Source organism: Mirounga leonina, unplaced genomic scaffold (genome assembly GCF_011800145.1).
Source record: "Mirounga leonina isolate KUSES-001 unplaced genomic scaffold, KU_Mleo_1.0 Mir_173, whole genome shotgun sequence".
In the NCBI taxonomy this organism is placed as follows: Eukaryota; Metazoa; Chordata; class Mammalia; order Carnivora; family Phocidae; genus Mirounga; species Mirounga leonina.
This window is the reverse complement of record NW_023270447.1, coordinates 82,793,786-82,815,876: the sequence shown is the minus strand read 5'-3', so window position 1 is coordinate 82,815,876 and position 22,091 is coordinate 82,793,786. Positions and strand designations below refer to the sequence as shown.

General features: G+C 44.7%; 1 protein-coding gene, 1 long non-coding RNA gene and 1 other non-coding gene across 6 annotated transcripts in view; 1 reads left to right on the top strand and 2 right to left on the bottom strand.

The window, feature by feature from the left end:
* Positions 1–22,091, bottom strand: part of LOC118019970 — a 43,955-nt gene that overhangs the window by 12,050 nt on the left and 9,814 nt on the right. Inside the window, exon 3 of one of the 2 annotated variants that reach the window (XR_004681784.1) lies at positions 9,088–9,110. The exons of the other annotated variant lie outside the window; for it this stretch is intronic. This is a non-coding gene — a long non-coding RNA (uncharacterized LOC118019970). Of the gene's footprint in view, positions 1–9,087; positions 9,111–22,091 lie in introns of those variants that run through there. 2 annotated transcript variants of the gene reach the window in all.
* LOC118020472 lies at positions 14,060–14,192 on the bottom strand. Its single transcript, XR_004681907.1, has one exon. It is a non-coding gene; the product is annotated as a small nucleolar RNA SNORA70 (small nucleolar RNA).
* The window catches only part of SPEN (spen family transcriptional repressor), a 103,316-nt gene continuing 102,811 nt past the window's right edge, over positions 21,587–22,091 (top strand). For all 3 annotated transcript variants that reach the window (XM_035019711.1, XM_035019710.1, XM_035019708.1), the window contains exon 1: positions 21,587–22,028. The gene's annotated coding sequence lies outside the window, so the exon portion shown is untranslated. The remainder of the gene's footprint in view (positions 22,029–22,091) is intronic.

Below are 22,091 nucleotides of genomic sequence, written 5' to 3'. Positions count from 1 at the left end.
CCGGGTAGGTGTCTTCTCTCACTCCGGTCTGTGCTGCACGCTGCTGGTTGGTGCCGACTCCTGTCTGCCCATGTCTTTCTCTGTCACGTCACACACCTGCTTTGTTTTCACCTCTGCATTTATCCCTGCCAGAAAACGTCTTGTCTCTTTATTGGCTGAATGTCCCCTTTAAAATATAAGTGCCACAAGTCGGGAGCCTTCTCTGTCCACATCACCGCTGTCTGGCACATGGTAGGTGCTGCATAAATGTTTGTTCAGTGAGCGGATGTATGATATCCTCGTTTATGTGAGGTCAGGTGCATCCACAGACACAATGGGATTTCGTGATAAGAAATAGTACGTGATGGTTCCCAGGGAGGCAGCTTGTATGATGAAAGCGCAGAGCCCTGCGCCAGGGCTCCGGTCCCCGTTCAGCTGCTATCTGCTGAGTAACCTTGGGCCAAATGCCACTCTTCCCCATGGCTCAGTTTCCCCATTGGCAACATGGGGGAGGGGCAGACTGGCAGATCACTGGGGTCCCCCTGACCCTGGCGTCCTATGGATTCACGGAGGTGATACTCGGGCTGGATTTTCAGAGATGAGTGTGTGGGGAGGAAGGGGAAGGTGTTCTCCAACTCCAACTGTTCTTTCTCTCTGAAGGATGGCATTAGGAGGGGAAAATCTGCTCAAGAGACCATCGCTAGGTGAAAAAGCAAGGTTCAGAAGGATTTATCTAGAATGATCTCATTTTTGCAAAAGTCAATAATCATGTTACTACATATAGAAAAGGTTGAGGAATACACACCACGCTGTTGAGGGTGTGGCTCTGCAGGTTGGAGCATTTTAGGGAGATTTCACTTCATGTGCTTTGGATTTATATAGTGCTTAAATTTTGTTTTATGCATTTTATTTGTAATCAGTTCTTTTTAAAGATAAAAATTAACCTTTTTACATTGAATTGTTTTTTAAATTTTTATTTGTTTAAAGATTTTATTTATTTTTGTGAGAGAGAGAGAGAGAGAGCGTGAATGGGGAGAGGGGCAGAGGGAGAAGCAGACTCCCCACTATGCAGGGAGCCTGATGTGGGACTCGATCCCAGGACCCTGGGATCATGACCTAAGCCGAAGGTAGACACTTAACCAACTGAGCCACCCAGGCATCCATTGAATTGGGTGTTCTAAAAGATTTATTTATTTATTTTAGGGAGAGTGAGAGCGAGTAGGGTGGGGGAGGGGCAGAGGGAGATGGAGAGAGAATCTCAAGCAGAATCCCCGCTGAGCGAGGAGCCTGATGTGGGTCTCCATCTTGTGACCCTGAGATCATGACCTGAGCCAAAATCAAGAGTCAGATGCCTAACTGACTGAGCAACTCAGGCGCCTACATTGAATTGTTTTAAAATTTATTATACATGTACCTTTTTCCTTTCTTCATAGAAAGTTCTGTTTTGTTTTTCGGATGAGCCAAGATAATTAGTTGTAGTAATTCTCCTAGAAGGATTTGAAGTATGCAGGATTAATTTGTCTTTAAGCTGAATGCCCCTAGATGACAGGACCTTGAGTTGACTTTACGATGTACAAAAGAATATATGTGACATATTTAAGTTAGAAGGCATAATAAACTGAGGACTTGCTGCCCAATTTAGGAATGACAACATTACTGATTATGTGTCTCTCTCTGTCCCATACCCTGGGTCCACACCAGAGGAAACCACTCTCCTAAATTCTGTGTTTAACAGTCCTTTCTTTTTATTACTATTTCCCTTAAAAATTTTTTTTTCGAAGATTTTATTTAGGGGTGCCTGGGTGGCTCAGTTGGTTAAGCCTGTTCCCACTGCTTGTGCTCTCTCTCTCTCACTCTCTCTCTCTGTCAAATGAATAAGATTTTATTTATTTATTTGACAGAGAGAATGAGCACAAGGGGAGTGGCAGGCAGAAGGAGAGCAAGCCCGACATGGGGCTTGATCCCAGGACTCTGGGATCATGACCTGAGCGAAAGGCAGACGCTCAATCGACTGAGCCACCCAGGTGCCCCTCCATTAAAAATTTTTTTATGGGGGCGGAAGGGGAAGGTGTTCTCCAACTCCAACTGTTCTTTCTCTCTGAAGGATGGCATTAGGAGGGGAAAATCTGCTCAAGAGACCATCGCTAGGTGAAAAAGCAAGGTTCAGAAGGATTTATCTAGAATGATCTCATTTTGCAAAAGATCAAGAGTATGAGACTCTTGATCTCAGGGTTTTAAGTTCGAGCCCCACGTTGGGTACAGAGATTACTTTTAAAAAGTTTTTTATGGGGGTGCCTGGGTGGCTCAGTCATTAAGTGTCTGTCTTCAGCTCAGGTCATGATCCTGAGGTCCCGGGATTGAGTCCCACATCGGGCTCCCTGCTCAGCAGGGAGTCTGCTTCTGCCTCTGACCCTCACCCCACTTGTGCTCTCTCTCTCTTCAAATAAATAAAAAAAATCTTTAGGGTACCTGGGTGGCTCAGTCGTTAAGCGTCTGCCTTCGGCTCGGGTCGTGATCCCGGGGTCCTGGGATCAAGTTCTGCATTGGGCTCCCTGCTTGGCAGGAAGCCTGCTTCTCCCTCTCCCACTCGCCCTACTTGTGTTCCTGCTCTCGCCATCTCTCTGTTAAATAAATAAATAAAATCTTAAAAAAAATAAAAATAAAAGTTTTTTATGATAAATACATATATCTTTAATTGATATATTTGTGAAAATTCATCAAGCTGTATACCTGTAATTTGTCTACTTTTCTATAAATGTCCATCTGTATGTATGAACATCAATGAAAAGTTAACAAAAAGCACAGGTGCTCAGGCAGTCCCACTTTAAGACCAAGGTCGGAGGGACCCCTGCCCTGGGTTCTGCTTTAGAAGACCCTGCTCAGTAATGAGTCCACACAGACAGAGGACTGTGCCCCTTCCACTCCCCCTGCAAAGCATAGCCTCATTCCTTCACCTTGCTCCAGGTACCCAAATTGCTGTTTTGTTTGTTTTAAGATTTTATTAATTTTTTTGAGACAGAGAGAGCCTGACATTCAGTGGATCCTAGGACCCCGAGATCATAACCTGAGCCAAAGGCCGACTGAGCTTAACCAACTAAGCCACCCAGGTGCCCATCCAGGTACCCAAATTGTTATGATGGTGTATTTGTCAAGATCGGAACATAGAAAAATATTTTATTTAACAGTTTGTTAGCTTGATTGGTGGTTGTTAAGTATTTTAGACCTAGTTATGTGAATCTCTACTGGCGCTCTTTTTGTTTTGTTTTGTTTTAAGTAAACTCAAACCTAGCATGGGGCTCAAATTCATGACTCCAAGATCAAGAGTCATATGTTCTACCAAATGAGCCAGCCAGGCGCCCCCACCCCCACTGGTACTCTTGTTCTAGGCCCTGCAAATGTTAGGGGTACTGTACACAGGGCCTAATCCCAGAGGAGATGGGGTACTAGGATTTTTAAAAAGTTCCTGAGCTGGGGTTCCTGGGTCGCTCAGTCAGTTAAGTGCCTACATCAAGCTCCCTGCTCAGTGGGGAGCCTGCTTCTCCCTCTCTCTCTGCAGCTGCCCCTTCTTATGTTCTCTCTCTCTCATAAATAAATAAAATCTTTTAAAAAATAAAAATAAAAATAAATAAAAGCTCCTCAGCTTATTCTCATGTATAGCCAGAGTTGAGATTCTCTGTTTTAAGATAGCTTTTGATTAGTTTTGATGGAGCTAATGTATCCCTTCCTTTATGGTTTGTGTTTTGTTATTTGTTGTTGTTTTTTTTTTTAATCTTAAGAAACCCTTTTGGGGTGCCAGGGTGGTTCAGTCGGTTAGGCGTCTGCCTTCAGCTCAGGTCATGATCCTGGGGTCCTGCTCAGCAGGGAGTCTGCTTCTCCCTCTGCCCCTTCCCCTGCATGTGCTCTCTCACTCGTGATCTCTCTCTCTCATAAATAAATAAAATATATTTTTTTTAGATTTTATTTATTTATTTGATAGAGAGCAGGAGAGCACAGGCAGAGGGAGAGGCAGAGGGAGAGGGAGAAGCAGGCTTCCCGCTGAGCAGGGAGCCTGATGTGGGGCTCGATCCCAGCACCTTGGGATCATGACCTGAGCCGAAGACAGATGCTTAACCAACTGAGCCACCCAGGCGCTCCATAAATAAATAAAGTCTTAAAAAAAAAAAAAAAAAGAAAGAAACCCTCTTTACCCTGAGCTCATAACAATCATCCCATATTTTTCTGAAAGTTTTAAGGTTTTGCTTTCATACTTAATATCTGGATTGATTTTTGTATGCGTGTAGTGAGATGAGCTCCGTTGCATTTCTTTCCAAACGGGCTGCAGATGATCCCTCGCCAGTCCCTTCTTGCCGGTTGGCATTGTCACCCATATCATGCTGTGGGTCTGCTCTGGGCCTCTTTCCTGATCTGTCCGGTAGGCTTCCTTTTCTGTAGTTAATATTTATGACTCATGTGATTTGTCTCATTTTTCCATGAAAACAAACAAACAAACAAACAAACCCTACTACTCTTAGGAAAGACTCTGAAACTCATTCACCCAGATCCGTGATTGCTAATGGTGTTAAAAATGACACCACTCCCAACGTGTTTCTGAATTTAACAGGGATCACACTTCAAGCCAAAGGAAAGAAGCTCCAGCAAGTGACATTTCAGCTGAGCTAGCCATTGAGTGGGGTGTGATGGGGGAGGAGGCCAGCAGCAAGGTCCAGGGGCCCCCCTAAATCATGACACCCAGGAAGCAGCCCCTGCCAGACACATAGGCCGACCCTAGCACACAGGTAAACACTTCACAGAATTGGGGCAGCGGGAATTTGAAGAATTTGTTTACTTCTCAAGTGGACAGAGGGGGAGATTGGAGAGAGGAGGACTAGAGAAGTATTTGGCTGGCCCCTGCCATTTATTTGGGATTTCTGGCATCGGATAAATCTGCATCCATACCTAGGCGTTGAACCTGATCCTTTCTCCAGGGCCAAATGTAGCCTTTGCAACACAGAGTGAACTCTATTTAGAGTGTCGGGTTTTTTTTCAGATGAATGACAGTCTACCTTAGTGAAAACAAAGCACTAGATTTTTGGACCGTGAAGACCAGGGTTTGAGCATCGGCTCTGCCTGCTCAGAACTGAATTTAGGTCTCCATTTCCTCCTTTATAAAGTTAGGGTATGGGGCGCCTGGGTGGCTCAGTCGGTAAGCGTCTGCCTTCAGTGTAGGTCCTGATCCCAGGGCCAGTGGGGAGCCTGCTTCCCCCTCTCCCTCTGATGTTCCCCTGCTTGTGCTCTCTCTCTCTGTCAAATAAATTTTTAAAAATCTTAAAAAAAAATAAAGTTAGGGTAACACTGCCTCCATCAAAAAGTTCTAAAGAGGGGCGCCTGGCTGGCCCAGTCTGAAGAGCATGTGACTCTTGATCTCAGGGTCGTGAATTTGAGTCCCATGTTGGGTGTAGAGATTACTTAAATAAATAAAACTTTTAATACTTAAAAAAAAGTTCTAATGAGCTGAAGTCTTGGAAAAGTCTTTTTAAGCTGCACAGCTCCTGCCAAGTGTTAGCTGTATGGATAAGGTGCCCGTCTGGCCCCTAGTTGAAATCATCCGGAATGACTACGCTCAGAGCTTCTCCTAAGGGAGAAAAAAAAAGAGGTATTTGAGTTGATGTTTTGTAATTCACTTACCCTAAATAACACTGGGCAAGAGCTGAATCACAGCACATGAATTATAGCCTGGACATAAGATTGTTGGAAACATTCCCCAACATTTTTAGCCAAAACTTTGTTCATTCCTCAATGTTCTCCCTCTTCTGCATCCCACACCCAGCCAAGGACTGACTCAGCCTCAACGGAGAAGTAGCTTGAATTCAACAACATTGTATTTAACATCTTTTTTTAAAAGAATATTTATTTATTTTAAGGAGGCTCCACACCCAACGTGGGGCTTGAACTCACAACCCTGAGATCAAGAGTCACACACTCTGCCAACCAAACCATCCAGGTGCCCCATATTCAGCATCTTCCTATATTCCTACATTGAGCCAGACTTCTTCAGGTCAGGAAGGCCTCGGCACTAGAGGTCCTCAAGAGACCAAAGCAGAAGTTGTCAGAGATGTCATAAAGTGATTCAGACATTAGCCAGAGGATGTACTAAGGGATAAACAGCAAGATTCCTTCCAGCTCTAAAGTGGACATGGAAGAGCTCCCACCCTCTAGAAGCGGACAGTCTAGTTAGGGAGATAAGGCACAAACCACATGAGTATGTGTAGAAAAAAGGCCAAAATGAGTGACAATGAAGAAAGTGCTCTAAGACCTCAGAGACGAGTGGGGACTGGAGAGGGATGCATTCTGGGAGGTGAATGTTGACTCACAGGCGTAGGACTGGGAAGGGAGAAAAGGAGGAGAAAAAACAGGTGTGGGAAGAGGCAACCAACCATATTAGCCAAGGCTGGAATCCAATCCAACAACCACTTACTGAGCATATCTCCGAGGCAGATACAAACATAAATAAGAATTTCAGTCCTGAAGAAATCTTGAAATACCTCTTGGTGTCAGTCCCATGACTACTTCTTCAAGCTGAAACCGGTTGGTTCTGTGGCAACGGGGTAGGTGGTTCTCTGCTTCAGGGCAGCGATCCACTGGAATAAGGTGGAAACCTGATCCAAGGATGGTGCATTAGCATCGTGACGAGAGTGGGCTTCTGGGCTCATTCTTCCATTTGTTCCTCCAGCCCCCTCAACCCTTTTGCAATCCATTACCCACATAATATCCACTTCCATTTTGGGGCACCTGGCAGGCTTAGTAGGTAGAGCATGAGACGCCTGATCACTGGGTGGAGAGTTCGAGCCCCACGCAAACTGGGGTAGAGTTTACTTAAAAAAGAAAAGGGGCACCTGGGTGGCTCAGTCAGTTAAACGTCTGCCTTCTGCCCGGGTCATGATCTCGGGGTCCTAGGATTGAGTCCCACATCGGGCTCCCTGCTCAGTGGGGAGTCTGCTTCTCCCTCTGCCTCTGTTCCTCCTCTCCCCACTCATTCTCTCTCTCAAATAAATAAATAAGATCTTTAAAACAAAAAAGATTGTAGGTTGAAATAAGTATAAGGAAGAAAGATAAAGCAAGGGAAAGGTGTTCTTGATGGTCACAAAGGGCTTAAGGAAGTGCTGTCTGAGATCTGATGATGTGGAGGAGGCTTCCATGTGCAGATCTCGAGGCAAAGCAGAAGAGGCAGAGGGAGGGGCGCCTGGGTGGCTCAGTCGGTTAAGCGTCTGCCTTCAGCTCAGGTCATGATCCCAGGGTCCTGGGATCGAGCCCTGCATTGGGCTCCCTGCTTGGCAGAAAGCCTGCTTCTCCCTCTCCCACTCCCCCTGCTTGTGTTCCCTCTCTTGCTGTGTCTCTCTCTGTCAAATAAATAAATAAAATCTTAAAAAAAAAAAAAAAAGAAGAGGCAGAGGGAACAGTGGAGATAAAGCTGGGAACTAGGAATAAGCATCGTGTATCTGAATGACCATTGCAAGGAAAGGTGGCTATTTTTTTTACCGGGTGAAGCATGTGGGTTTAACCCAGTAAGGCACTCCCTTTTAGCTATAGTCAGCTTAATAAATCAGCCTACGTGACTTGGGACAACTCAAGTTGGAAGGTTTGGACCAGCTGTCACTGAAGGAAGGGAGGGTCCTTGGTAACTGCCAATCGGCATACACAGATTTTAGGGCAGCAACACTTCAGCCTAAAGGAAGGAGTACAGCTTGCTAGTCAGTGGGAGGTGACTAATCCAACCGGACAAATTCTCCGTACATTCTGGACATTGTTGAGGCCTTGTAGAACTCAAGGGCACTCGCACACATTTTCAGATCTGTGAGTTACGCAGGCGGGGTCTTCAGCCTCATATTGTAGACGAGGAAGCTGAAGGAGAATGACCTGCCTGTGACACAGTAAGCTACAAGCTAGGCTGAGACCCAGTTTTCCTGACCCCTGATGGAGTGTTCATTCCTTACAGAAGACTGCCACATGGTCCCCAAGATGCTGGGGTCAGAATTCTGAAAAGCTGATGAGAGGGAAAAGCCCACTCCTTCCTTCTCTCAGCCCACCTTTGCATCTTTAATTATAAATATGCCACTTTCCATTTCCAGACACAATTTCTGGGGCCTCTATTCCTCTCCAAATCCATGTTCAACTTTCTCTCACACCCTCGTTAATATTTACTGATGATAACGTTAAATGTAGCATTTCGAATGTGATGGGGCGCTTGGGTGGCCCAGTCAAGTAAGCATCTGTCTTTGGCTCAGGTCATGATCCTGGGGGTCCTGGGATCGAGCCCCAAGTTGGGCTCCTTACTCAGCAGGGAGCCTGCTTCTCCCTCTGCCCCTCACACCACTCTCGTGTTCTCTCTCACTCTCTCTCTCAAATAAATACATAGATAAAATCTTTAAAAAAATAATAATAAACATTATTTCGAATGTGAGAATATTGCATTTGCATGAGGGATAAATCTTAAATCAATGACACAAGTAATTTTGGGGAGCAGCAGAGTCCAATAGAAATATAATGTGAGCCATACATGTAATTTAAAATTCTCTAGTAGCCACATTCAAATCATAAAAAGGGACAAGGTTGGGGTGCCTGGGTGACTCAGTTGGCTGAGCGTCTGACTCTTGATTTTGGCTCGGGTCATGACCTCAGGGTCGTGAGATCAAGCCCAGTGTCCGGCTCTGTGCTTAGCATGGAATCTGCTTGAGATTCTCTCCCTCTTCCTCTCCCTCTGTCCCTCCCCCACCCCAGAGCATGCATATGCTCTCTCTCTCTCTCAAAATAAATAAATCACTCTTTCTTTTAAAGGGGGACAGGGTTCATTTTAATATATTTAATTCAGTATATAAACATATTGTTTAAAACATAATCAATATAAAATATTAAAGAGATAGTTTAGATTATTTTTATTGACTAAGTCTTCAAAACCTGGTGCACATTTTACACTTGTAGTACATTTTAGTCTGGATTGGCCACATTTCAAATGTGCAATGGCTACTGTACCAGATGTGCAGCTCTCAGAGTCGAACTGCTAGTGTTCAGGGGCGCCTGGCTGGCTCAGTCGGTGGGGCATGCGACTCTTGACCTCAGGGTTGTAGGTTCGAGCCCCACATTGGGTGTAGAGATGACTTAAAGAAAAAAAAAAAGAGAGAGAGAGAATTGCTAGTGTCTGAGTCTGAACAGTGTGAAGTTGGCAGACATCCTTTTTCTTTCTTTCTTTCTTTCTTTATTTTTTTAAAGATTTTATTTTTATTATTTATTTGACAGAGAGACACAACGAGAGAGGGAACACAAGCAGGGGGAGTGGGAGAGGGAGAAGCAGGCTCCCTGCAGAGCGGGGAGCCCGAAGCGGGACTCGATCCCAGGACCCCGGGATCATGACCTGAGCTGAAGGCAGTCGCTTAACCGACTGAGCCACCCAGGCGCCCCTTTTTCTTTTTTTTAGAGAGAGAGTGCTCAGTGTTGGCAGAGGGACAGAGAGAGAGAGAGAGAATTTTAAGTAGACTTTGTGCTGAGCACGGAGCCCAATGCGGGGCTTGATCTCATGACCCTGAGCCAAAAACAAGAGTCAGACGCTTAACCAACCTCGTTAAGGGCAACGTGTCTTCTAATGTCCCAGCTGTCACACTAGAAGAACCAGTACCCTCCAAGAAATAGAAATGAAAAGGAACTATAGTTGACTTGACTTTTAAAACTGTGGAAGATTAAACTAGAAGGGCTCTCTGAGATTCTCTGGTCCAGAAGTCGGCAAACCTCAACCCTGGACCAGATCGGGCTCACTGCCTGTTTTATTCGACAGCCTTGGGAACTAACAATGGTTTTTACATATTTAAATGGTTAAAAAATAACTGAAGAAAGAATAATGCTTCATGATATGAGAATATTACATCAAATTTGAATGTGTAATAAGAACATTTTATTGGAACATCTTCACACTCATTTGCTTACATTTTGTCTGTGGCTACTTTTGAGCTACAATGAGATGATATGGCAGGTGAGTGGCCGCCACAGAGACGATATGGCCCATCAAGCCCAACATGGTATAGTCTGGCCTTTTACAAAAGAAATTGGCTGACCCCTGGACTAGACCAGCAGTTCCCGTTCTGTTGGTGGGGAATTGAGGCGCACAGAGAAGAAAGGACCGGGCTGAGATCACACAGTCTGCCAGTGGCCAAATGAGAACACTTTGGTTTCCCTGTTAGGGCTCTTTTCAACTATCCTACCACCTCAAAGCGGTTAAGAAGCGTCCTGGTTTATCATGACAATGACCACTTGGTCTTTGGTCCTTTTGTATGTTTTCTCTCAGAGCCTTTCCACACACAGGCCTGATGTAGGCTTTAGAATGAGCCGGCTGCATCTGTAACCTCAAGAGGGCAGCCCTGGCTAAGGTGACTCCAAAGTGCAAAGTCTTATCCAAGAGAACCAAAATCCCAAATCCAATCAATATGTTGTCCTGTCCCCCCAACCCCACCCAAAAGAAAGAAAATAGGTCAGAAGGGCCTGAATTGGTTTTGATGATGATCTGCATATATACGAGTAGAAATGCAAGACAGTTTCATCATATTTTAAACCAGTTGCCAAAGGTGAATTCGAGCACACAAAAAAAATCCCCACATCTGGCTAGAACAGAAGGCACGGAAGCCAAATCAGTGGCAAAAGAAAGGTAGGCATTTCAGAGAGAAACACCCACACATTAAACACACACACACACACACACTTTTCTGAGTATTGGGGGGACATAGAGAGGAAATTAGTTCTCCCACAGCCCTAGGGACAGTTTTAAGTAGGCGAGTGGAGCTGTGCTCATGACCCAGATTTGTCCTCGTTCTGAGTGGGCTGAAGAAGAGTTTCCATCTCTTCATTTGGGGAAGGCTAATCATAAAATGGGGCTAGTGGGGCTTGCAGCCTAGTATCAGGGAGGTATTTATGAAGCATAATTAATGTTTGCAGCGGGTTTGGGGATCCTCCAGATTAAAAGGTGCCCTGTGCAAGGTGCAAGATGGATGGGTGTTACTTCGAGGGCAGATACATTCTGTGGGTATCACCACTGTTGTTGTTTACTAAGGACAAAAGTAGGTTAAGACTATGTGGCACAATCCTTCAACGTGACCCAGAACAGAGGAAACCTGTATAGGGAGACTATCACATCAAATGGTGTAGAGAAATTTCACGGAGAATGCACAAATCCCCAGAGGCAGAATGGTTGGCTTCATGACACCTAATCATGCTAGAAGAAATCTGGTGGGGCTAAGTGGAAAAACACATATGGCACTTCCGTCTTTACAAGGAAGGGGGTTGAGTTGCATTACTCAGCGCACATATTTCCTTAGCCTGAGCTTGACTTCTGAGATCTTCTGAGAACTGAGTATTTTTTCAAGGTAATCCTAAAAGGCCTGGTGCTGGGTAACAGCAGGAACTAGGTTGGAAGTCTAATTAAGCATCCCCATATTACAACACTTAAAAACACTTAGGGGAATCCCAGTGAGTTCCTAATGTCTAATTCCTAGATTTAATCCTAAATTACGCCACTGAATCCTCTTGTATGACCTAGGCTAATTATGTAATATCTAATCACCAGCGATAATGTTGAAAAACTGAAAATGATGGCATGAGTCATTTTACTTCTCCTTGTAGATATTCCATCAGAACCAAAGATAAGGGCTTCTCCCAGGAATAAACCTTAGCATGGGGCACCTGGCTGGCTCAGTCGGTAGAGCACATGGCTCTTGATCTCAGGGTCATGAGTTTGAGCCCCAAGTTGGGGGTAGAGTTTACTTAAAAAACAAAGCAAAACAAAACAAAACAAAAACACCTTAGCATATAGGAAATAGCTTTCAAACTCCAACAATCAAGTATATTACTTTAGTCCCTGGAATGGCAAGAAAATGGAAATGCACTGAATGGGATTTTTTTTCTTAGTTATTCTTATCAGATAGCACTTTGTCCAGATCAGTCCTATAATGTGTGCCAAGATCATATAGATTTATCATGAAAATAAATAGTCTGGTGTACTTGAGGTGTGTTAAGAAATTTTCAGCAGAGGGGCAGCTGGGTGGCTCAGTTGGTTAAGAGTCTGACTCTTGATTTCTGCTCAGATCATGATCTTAGGGTCATGAGATTAAGCCCTGCATCAGGCTCTGTGCTCAGTGCAAGTCTGCTTGGGATTCTCTCCCTCTCCCTCTGTCCCCCAACCCTGTCCCATGTGTGCAAGCTCTCTCTCTGTGAAATAAATAAATAAATAAATAAATAAATAAATAAATAAATAAAATCTTAAAAAAAAAAAATGAAATCCTCAGCAGAAACATCAGTACATTTGAAGTTTTATTATTACCTAGAAAAGTAAATCCACATCTCCAATACAGTATTTGCTTTGGAAATTATAATCTACCAAAAAACAAAACAAAACAAAGAAAGAAAAGGAGAGGTAATATAATACTTATGGGCTCGGTATTATAAATGTAACTTGAGGGGTGCCTGGCTGGCTCAGTCAGAAGAGCATGTAACTCTTGATCTCGGGGTCTTTTTTTTTTTTTAAAGATTTATTTATTTGACACAGAGAAAGAGAGAAAGGACAAGCAGAGGGAGCAGCAAGCAGAGTGAGAGGGAGAAGCAGGCTTCCTGCTGAGCAGAGAGCCCAACTCCAGGACCCTGGGATCATGACCTGAGCCAAAGGCAGACACTCAATTGACTGAACCACCCAAGTGCCCCAATGGGGTTGTGAGTTTGAGTCCCATGTGGGGTGTAGCGATCACTTAAATAAAAATAAAAACAAATAAATGAATAAATAAATGTAACTTGGAACTTAATTTATGACATTCACATAAAGCTAGCTGACTTAGATGGTTTTTTGGCCTTTTTATACTTTGTCAGCTCTGTGATGTAACGTGGGTTAAAAGGTGAAATCCCATTTTATGTAATGTTGTAGTCCATCCTTGAGTTTCAAGCCAGTTGACAGACACTTTAGGTTTTGATATATCCCTCTGAGGGGGGAAAAAAAAGTCTAAGTAACAATGACCATGTTTCCACATTTATATATTTCTCATTTAAGGAGTCAAAAAACTCAGTGGACTTTATCCTAACTCTCCCAATCATAAACACATCCGACATGAATAGCTTTTCTCAGATGACAAAGCACTTTTACAGCTGTTCTCTGCTTTTATTGGATCTTCAAAACAACCCTGTGGGATAGATGGGGCATGGGTAGTGTAGATATTTAATAGATAATTCCTAAAATGAATTCAGTGAATATTTATTGAGCAACTACTGTTTGCCAGGCACTATTTTAGGTAATGACCAGTCGGTGGCAAATAAACCACACAAAGATCCTGCCAAAAACGTTTAAGGGACATACCCAAGAACATAGGGAGTAAATCAAAACCTTTTGGCCAGTGTACTGTGTCATCAGTCTCATATTAAGTTGGAAAAATGAAGCACAGATAACTTATGTATCTTGATGTTGTCTCTTAGCATAAGTGGTATTTCTCACACACACTCAACTACATCTCATCAGCATTTGCACCCATGTGTTCTGGCTTCTGGCCTTCACTAGATGAACTCTGTCTGTCTATCATCTATCTATCTATCTATCTATCTATCTATCTATCTATCTATCTATCATCTATCTATCATCTATCATCTATCTATTATTTTTGGATAGGAAGTAGGATTTATTGATGGATATGAATAAGGAGAGAGCAGTGCCGAAGTTCTCATGAGTGCAGGGCATGCTGTGTGTTCAGAGGGCCACCATTGGTGATGTATTTGACCCCATGGCCACCTGGGATGCGCTTTTCAGCCACCATGTCTTTAAATCCATTCACAATAAACCCAGTAAAACCACACTTCTTGAAGATGTGGATCTTCCTGCCTGCGGCCAGGGAACTTGGACTTGGCCCTGCCTAGAGTCTCAGTCACATGCTTCTTGCTAGCTCAATCACATGTTCTGCATGTTGGTACGGATGGACATGATGACCTGGCCGACGTGGGCCCTGGTCACTGTGCCCTGAGGCTTTCCAGAGGCACTTGCATACCTGTCTGGGGCTTAGATTGGGGATAGCATGAGGTCAGACATGAATGTCCCTGTCTCCAAGGTCCCTTAAGGCAACTCATACAGGCAGCAGGCTGCATATACTACCAAGGAGGGGGCTGTTTGCAGCCCTTGCACACTGGGCCCCATGGGGAAAGAGCACATTTGGCTTAATTGGCTGCAGATGGATGAACGATTTTATACTCCTATACAAAGTCAGTTCCTTCCTCTATGCAGTTCTTCTCCCCTACTTAAGAACATGGATCCAGTCACACTCTCCTGCCCACATCAATTGTCTACTGTGTATAAGCAGGGTTATAAAAAACTATTGTAGGGGTGTCTGGGTGGTTCAGTTGGTTAAGCATCTGACTCTTGGTTTGGCTCAGGTCATGATCTCAGGGTTGTGGAACTGAGCCCCACATTGGGCTCTCTGCTCAATGGGGAGCCTGCTTCTCCCTCTCCCTCTGGCTGCCACTCCCCCTGGCTTGTGCTCTCTCTCTCTCTGCCAAATAAATAAGATCTTAAAAAAAATAAAGACAGGTTCAACTATTCAGAGGATTTTCAAGAAAAACAAAAAACCCAAAAACTTGTTCTGTTTTTCTCCAAAAGGTAGAACTATAACCAATGGTTAGAAACATCTAGCATGGGGGCGCCTGGGTGGCTCAGTCGTTAAGCATTTGCCTTTGGCTCAGGTCATGATTTCAGGGTCCTGGGATGGAGCCCTGCCATCGGGCTCCCTGCTCCACAGGAAGCCTGCTTCTCCCTCTCCCACCTGCTTGTGTTCCCTCTCTGGCTGTGTCTGTCTGTCAAATAAATAAAATCTTAAAAAAAATAAAAATAAAAATAAAGGGGCGCCTGGGTGGCTCAGTTGGTTAAGCGACTGCCTTCAGCTCAGGTCATGATCCTGGAGTCCTGGGAACGAGTCCCACATCAGGCTCCCTGCTCAGCAGGGAGTCTGCGTCTCCCTCTGACCCTCCTCCCTCTCATGCTCTCTCTCGCAAATAAATAAAATCTTAATAAGTAAATAAATAAATAAATAAAAATAAAGAAACATCCAGCATGGGGTGCCTGAGTGGTTCAGTCAGTTAAGCATCTGCCTTCGGCTCAGGTCATGATCCCAGGGTCCTGGGATCGAGCCCCACGTTGGACTCCCTGCTCAGAGGGGAGTCTGCTCCTCCCTCTCCCTCTGTCCCTCTGCATCCTCCCCACCCCCCACCGCTCATGCTCTTTCTCGCTTGCTCTCTAATAAATAAATTATTTAAAAAAGAAACAAAACAGGGCGCCTGGGTGGCTCAGATGGTTAAGCGTCTGCCTTCGGCTCAGGTCACGATCTCAGGGTCCTGGGATCGAGTCCCGCATCAGGCTCCCTGCTCCTTGGGAGCCCGCTCCTCCCTCTGCCTCTCTCTCTCTCTCATGAATAAATAAATAAAATCTTTAAAAAACAACAACAACAACAAGATCCACCATGATATTTGTACAAATAATTTCAATTTCTCCAATATAATAGATGCTACACTTTCTTAAAATAAGAAAGGAGATATGGGGGTACCTGGCTGGCTCCCTTTGGTTGAGCACGTGACTCTTGATCTCAGGGTTATGAGTTCAAGACCCATGTGAGGCATAGAGCTTACTAATAAGTAAATAAGAAGAAAGGAGATATGTCTTTTTAAAAATGTGGTACTCTTGGACCTCTCAAGGAAGTCAAATACTCATGATATATCCTCTGTGCCAACAACTGATGCCCTCATACCATAGGAAATAAATCTCAAGTCAACTAACTGGTTTGTGAAGGAAATGGCCTTTAGTTCCTCAGCCATATTTAAGTTCTACATCAGTGATTTTCAGGGGGTGTGAGAAAGTCCCACAAGGTAGATGTACCAGAATGCCCTAGGATTCTGATATTCCACTGTAGGGAGACCGTCATCCTCAGCCCCCAAATGAATCATTACAGAACAAATCAGGGTACCTGATAGAAGTACAGTGTGTGCAGTTTAAGACTACATAAGCTAGCCAGTGCAACATTTCATGAGTATTAGGAAATATAAACAACCATATAATATTCTAGGCTGCATCCAAATTAAGAAATACTTCCATTTTAAGATTTTATTTATTTATTTATTTGACAGAGAGAGAGAGTGTTCAAGCAGGGGGAGCAGCAGAGGGAGAGGGAGAAGCAGGCTCTCTGCTGATTAGGGAGCCCTATTCAGGGGCTCGGTCCCAGGACCCCAGGCTCATGACCTGAGCTGAAAGCAGACGCTTATCCGACTGAGCCACCCAGGTGCCCCAAATTGATAAATACTTCCAATAGAGATGGTTTCAATGACTATTCAGCATAAATATTTCAGAATAAAATACACATAATACTTTATATCTGTATTTTATCACATGATCCTCTAAGAAATGATAAGGTAATACAATTGAAAATAAAAATTTTAGCTGATCTATATTTATCAGTATACAGGATTCTAACAGTGGAGCTCAAACCCAGGATGATAAATAAGTTCAAATAAAGCACACAGCCAATCTGGTTAACTGTCATTCACTGGGGATTGCTGTGACTAGAGCAGGCTCCAATAGGTGTGGGGAACCTATTGAAAGGAAACATCCGGGGCATTTCACTCTTAAAGGCATTACCATTCTTGTGACAGAGTCAATTTGCCATCATTTACAGAAGTCCAACAAAAGCTGCAGAGTCATCAGGGATTATTGGGGGCACACGCTTGAGAAACCAGGGCAAAGTCTGCTTTGTTGCATCTCTAAGCACTGCATAACTGGCTGAATCACCTCAGACTGCTGGTGAGCACTGATGGTTATATAAATTCCAGGAAAAGCTCTCTGCTAGATTCTTTGTCCTACTGACCAAATTATTCCAAGTACTGACCAAACTCCCAAGTTCAGAATTTGCAGAGTTTATCAGAGAGGGAGACGAACCATGAGAGACTATGGACCCTGGGAAACAAACTGAGGGTTTCAGAGGGGAGGGGGTAACAGGGTGATGGGTATTAAGGAGGGCACGTACTGTGATGAGCACGGGATGTTATACATAACTAATGAATCGTTGAACACTACGTCAAAAACTAATGATGTGGGACGCCTGGGTGGCTCAGTCGGTTAAGTGTCTGCCTTCAGCTCAGGTCATGATCTCAGGGTCCTGGGATCGAGCCCCGCATCGGGCTCCCTGCTCAGTGGGGAGCCTGCTTCTCCTCTGCCTCTTCTGCCGGCTCTGCCTGCCGCTCCCCCTGCTTGTGCTCTCTCTCTGACATAAATAAAATCTCAAAAAAACCCCACAAAAAACTAATGATGTACTATACAGTGGCTAACTGAACATAATAAAAAAATAAAAATAAAGAATTTGCATTTATAGGAAGATAGTATTCTTTTTCCAAAGAAATTGTGTATTATTCATGTCATTATGGAACAGATACAAGGCTAGAAGCAGACCATATCCTGAAGGTGTAATAATTCTTCCAGAAGCCTAAAGGTTTTGAGTTCCTGATTCTTGCACTGACCCAGGAGCTTTCTGAAATGGAATGAACCTTCTACCTTCACCGTCCCTGGCATCTTCCCCTCTAAGTCTACAGCAGTATTTTTCCCAAAGTGACTCCAGACTCACTTTTTTTCTTCAGTCTAGTCCAGTCAAGCTCTTGCCCCACTGCTCCACCCAACTGTTCGTATCAAGGTCACCAATGACCTCTGTGGTGCTCCAACAGTCAGTCCTCCTGCCTCATCTTAACCTCTTGGCAGTTTTCCACAGTTGGTCACATTGATCACTCCCTCCTCCTGCAGTTTCTTCCTCTGACTTCTGGGACACTGCCCTCTCTGGGTTTTCCTCCTCCCTAACTCCTTTGTTCCTTCAGTTAGCTGCTTTGTGAGTTCCTGACTTCTGAGACCTTTCTTAAGTGTGAAAGTGCCCCAGGGTTTTCCTGTTTTTTTTTTTTTTTCCCTTCGTACTTCCCTTGGTGACGTCATCCAGTTTCAGACTTCAAATTCCACTCATACGCTGACAACTCCCAAACTTTCTCCTTCCCTGTCTTGCTTGCTGTCTCTCTCCCCGTTTCTCTCTCACACACACAGTCCCACAGACACAATATACATATATACCGTATATCTCCTAAATAATACATAAAAATACAGATCTTCAGAACTTCTTCCTGAACTCATATCCAGCAGCCTACCTAATGTCTCCATCTGAACATCTAATACCTCAAACTGAACATACTGAAAACTGAGCTCTTAATAATTCCTCCATAAAACTGTTCTAGTCAGTGTTCCCTATTTCAGTTGATTGCAACTTGAGCTTTCTAGTTGCTCAGGTCAAATACCTCAGGCTCATCTTTGACTCCTCTTATCAACTCTATGTTCAATCCATCAGCAAGGCCCTCTGGATTCACCTTCAAAATATATCCAGGATCCCTTAGCCAGTGAAGCCACCCCTATCTTTCTCTTGGGTTACTAAAATAACCTCCTCATGGGCCCCTGCTTCTAGCCTTATTTGTCTCTTCTCCCCCTCCCACCACCACCCCTGCACCCCTCTCCCCAAGCCAGTTAAACTTCATGAGAACAGAGATCTGATTGCTTTCTTCAGTGATATAATATCCTAAGTACTTGGCACAAAGTTGATGCTCAAAAATTATTTGTTAAATAAAGTAATAAAGATCTTGACTTTTTATAAGTCTTTTTGATGTCTATACAGGCCATTTAAACCATGATGCCACAACAATAAATCTACAGGTTTCATATAATCTGCACAATTATCAGGATAGAATCTTGTTATAGGGATGACCATTTGTACTCTGGCAAGACAAATGTTGGGTTGTTCCAGGAGTCTTTTTTATTTTCATAGATGTGTTTCTGTTTTTTTAAGAAACATACTATTGGCTGCAAAGATTTGTTCTTTGAACTCCAGTTCTTCTGAAATGCTGAATTTCTGAGTTTTGCCTCAAAGGGGAAGATGATTACAGCATGTGGGAGTACTTCACCGCTGCCAAAAATATTTTGAAGAACTTCCCATATTACTAGTCTCTAAAAGAGCTTATTTATCCTTACCAGGAAAAGGTTATTACGGTTATTGTTTTAAATTCCCTCCTATGCTAAAATTTGACATGAAAAGCTGTCCTTTCCTGGAACAATGGTTAGAGATCTTCAGTATTTCTACATTGTTTAGAAAAGCTGCACACAATCTACACCAAATGCCAAAAAAATAAGCCCAAGGGGCCTAGCACATACCGCTTAGATTCTGCCCTGGCTGTCTAAAGGATCTTGGTATAATGAAAGGTTCTGGTTAACATCCAATCTCTCTCAGGGAACACAAAATTGTACATATTAATTCAGAAGCACAGTTGAAAAAGAAAGAAAAACAGGAACGATGGATTGGTGATCGTGGAATTCTCTAGTCCTGCATTGTTTGACAAAATGAAACCAGTCCTAGGACTACATGCAAAGCATTTTTACTCCAAGGGCAGATCATGAGATTATTGTTAATTCAGAATCTGTTTATCTGAACATGGCCCTCTGCACGTTTAAAGTCCACCTGTTTAATACTGTTTGGGCTTTCTGGCTTCGGAAGTTGGAAAATGTTTTGAGGCCAACATTAGGATGGGAGAGGAATTTCCGAATTTGTTTGTTTTGCCTGTATGCCATTGGTCATGAGAGGTGAACAGTGCAAAATACCACCTATTTAAAAAACACAAATTCATAATATTTTGTACCAAAAAAAGGATGCACTTTTAGTATTAAGTGTAATAAAGGTATGAAATAAGGTGTTTATAAATAAAAACAAATTCTAGGAATTAAAATTGTTAAATAGATCCTTTACATCTGCACAAAGTGAAAGAAGGATTGTACATTCTCTAAATTTCAACTGCCTGGCTCGTAAAGGCATGATGTTTTGTGTGCGTTATTAGGATAATCTATCCTAATTCCCAATAAAACGAATGTGTCATACTACTTAATTTTGTTTGTGCAGGCAAAAAGTAACAGCATTTTCAAAACCATTATTTTCATAAACTCTCAATACCAAAAAAATACAATATTGTGCTTTATAGAATATTGAGATAGCGTATGAAAAATTAAAATTCCATGCAGTGCTTTAGTCAAATTGAAACGAAGACAAAATTTGGGATCTAACAGCCACTCCTCAGATGTTCCTTTCATCTGGAAGCGATCAAATCCTGATCTGCTCACTCGAAAATATATTTTTTAAACTTTTCATCCTATCATTATGAGCTTAACTCCCCTAGTACTGAAACAGATAACCAACCCCCTGTAATTACACATTGTAAGGGGGGAAAAAAAACCCTCCTGTAGCTGCAACACCAAGACTTGTGCCAGAAAAGGCTGGCTCGGTTATGAACGCACGCTGCTGTGAAGAAAAACAAAACTTGGGGGGGGGGGGGCGGGGAACAACCCCTCGTTAAACCAAAATACCTTGCACAAAAAGCAAGGCTGGAAGACAAATACAGCAGCATTACTCTTGAATTTCCTGGCTTTGTTGATTCCAGCCGCAAAGTTAACATCAAATTGCCAAGATTCACATTTAAATATTCCCTTGAAATCAGAAAAACAATAGCTCTTTCAGGATTTGAAATGACACTGAAGGCACGTAATATTTTACTGAGTCAATCTGCTGTTTACATACTCATAAAGGGCTTAAAAAAGAAGTTAAATGGAAGATTTTCTCAGCAGACAGAAATAAAGTATTCCAATCTATTGTTCCAGTTTACGGCTCAGCTCGAAATAATGGGCTATAAAACCTATCGGAGACCAGTTGCGCAATGCGTGCCTCGCAGCCAGCCAATGAGCAGCAACGTCTCGGTTCTCCTACTGGTGACAGCACTTCAAAGACACTTTTTTTTTTTTAAAGAGCCCGACCTCTCGGTTACGCTGGTGCTCGGCCCCTTTGTCGGGTCTCCCAGCTCTCGAAGCTCGGCGCTTTTCTGTTTGCAAAGCGCCACTACGGTTCGAGGCAGTGGCATCCAAGCCCACCTGCAGCCCCCACCGCACAAGGCTGCAGAAAGCGCCTTCCTTCTCAGCGCGAACTACGGCTTCCCACGGTGGCGTTCGGGGCACGGCCACATAAAATGCACTCCTTCCACAGAGCGAGGGCGGGGGTGAGAAGCCCCGCGTTGGAAGGGCTCAGAGGGCAGAAGGGATTTGGGACTGTGCGCACGACCCTCAGCTGCCGGTCGGGGTCACACGCAGCGCTCAGCCAGCCCGGCTCCGGGACGACGGCGCCCGAGCCCAGAGGCGGAGAACAAAGAGGACGCGCTCGCCTTCGCGGCTGGGGGGCCACCCGGGCGCCGTCGCCAGCCCCGCCCCCTGCCGGCCGCGGCGGCGCGCGCCCCTCCCCCGCCACCCTGCCCCCTCGGCCCCGCGAAATGGCGGCCGCGCCACAAAATGGCAGCCGCGCCAGGCCGAGAGCGGGCGCAGGCGGAGAAATAAAAGGCGCCGCGGGCCCCTCCCCCCCCGCCCGGGCCTCCCCGGGGTGGCCGTCCGGGCGACCCTCCTTGAGCACCGGCGCGCCTTCGCGCCCCACGCCGCCGCACCGGCCTCCCCTCGCCGCGTCGGCCGCTTCTCGAGTCCACAAACGAGGCGGCGCCCTTGTGCGGGCGCTGCCTTTGCGCTTCCAAAGGTGCCCCACTGCCGGAGGCTCTCACTTAAGGGGACTAAAACCGAGCGAACTGAGCGTCGCACAACAGACGGGCGACCCCTGCCCGCCCAGGGCGCTTCTCGGGCTGGCGCGGGGAGGGAGCAGCCCTTTCCTAGGCTCTCCACACCCGCAGCTTTAGCTCTTGGCCACCAAAGTGAAGACAGGAAGGGGGAATCAAAGGACAATCCCCCCCAAGCGAGGGGAAATTAAGGAAACGGGTTCAGGAGCCCCAGGCCAGTACTTCGGTAGCCGCGTAGAATCCCAATGCGGAGCCCACGCTCGAGAGCCAGAGAAGAGCCACGGGCGGCCCACGAGTGCGCGGGCAGCTCCAGAGAGCGGATGTCGGCTTTCACTCCACCACGTAAACCTCCAGTGAGCGTTTTAGGTTTTTCATCGCTCCCCCTGCCCTCTCCCTTCTCCCCGTGGTCAGGGGCC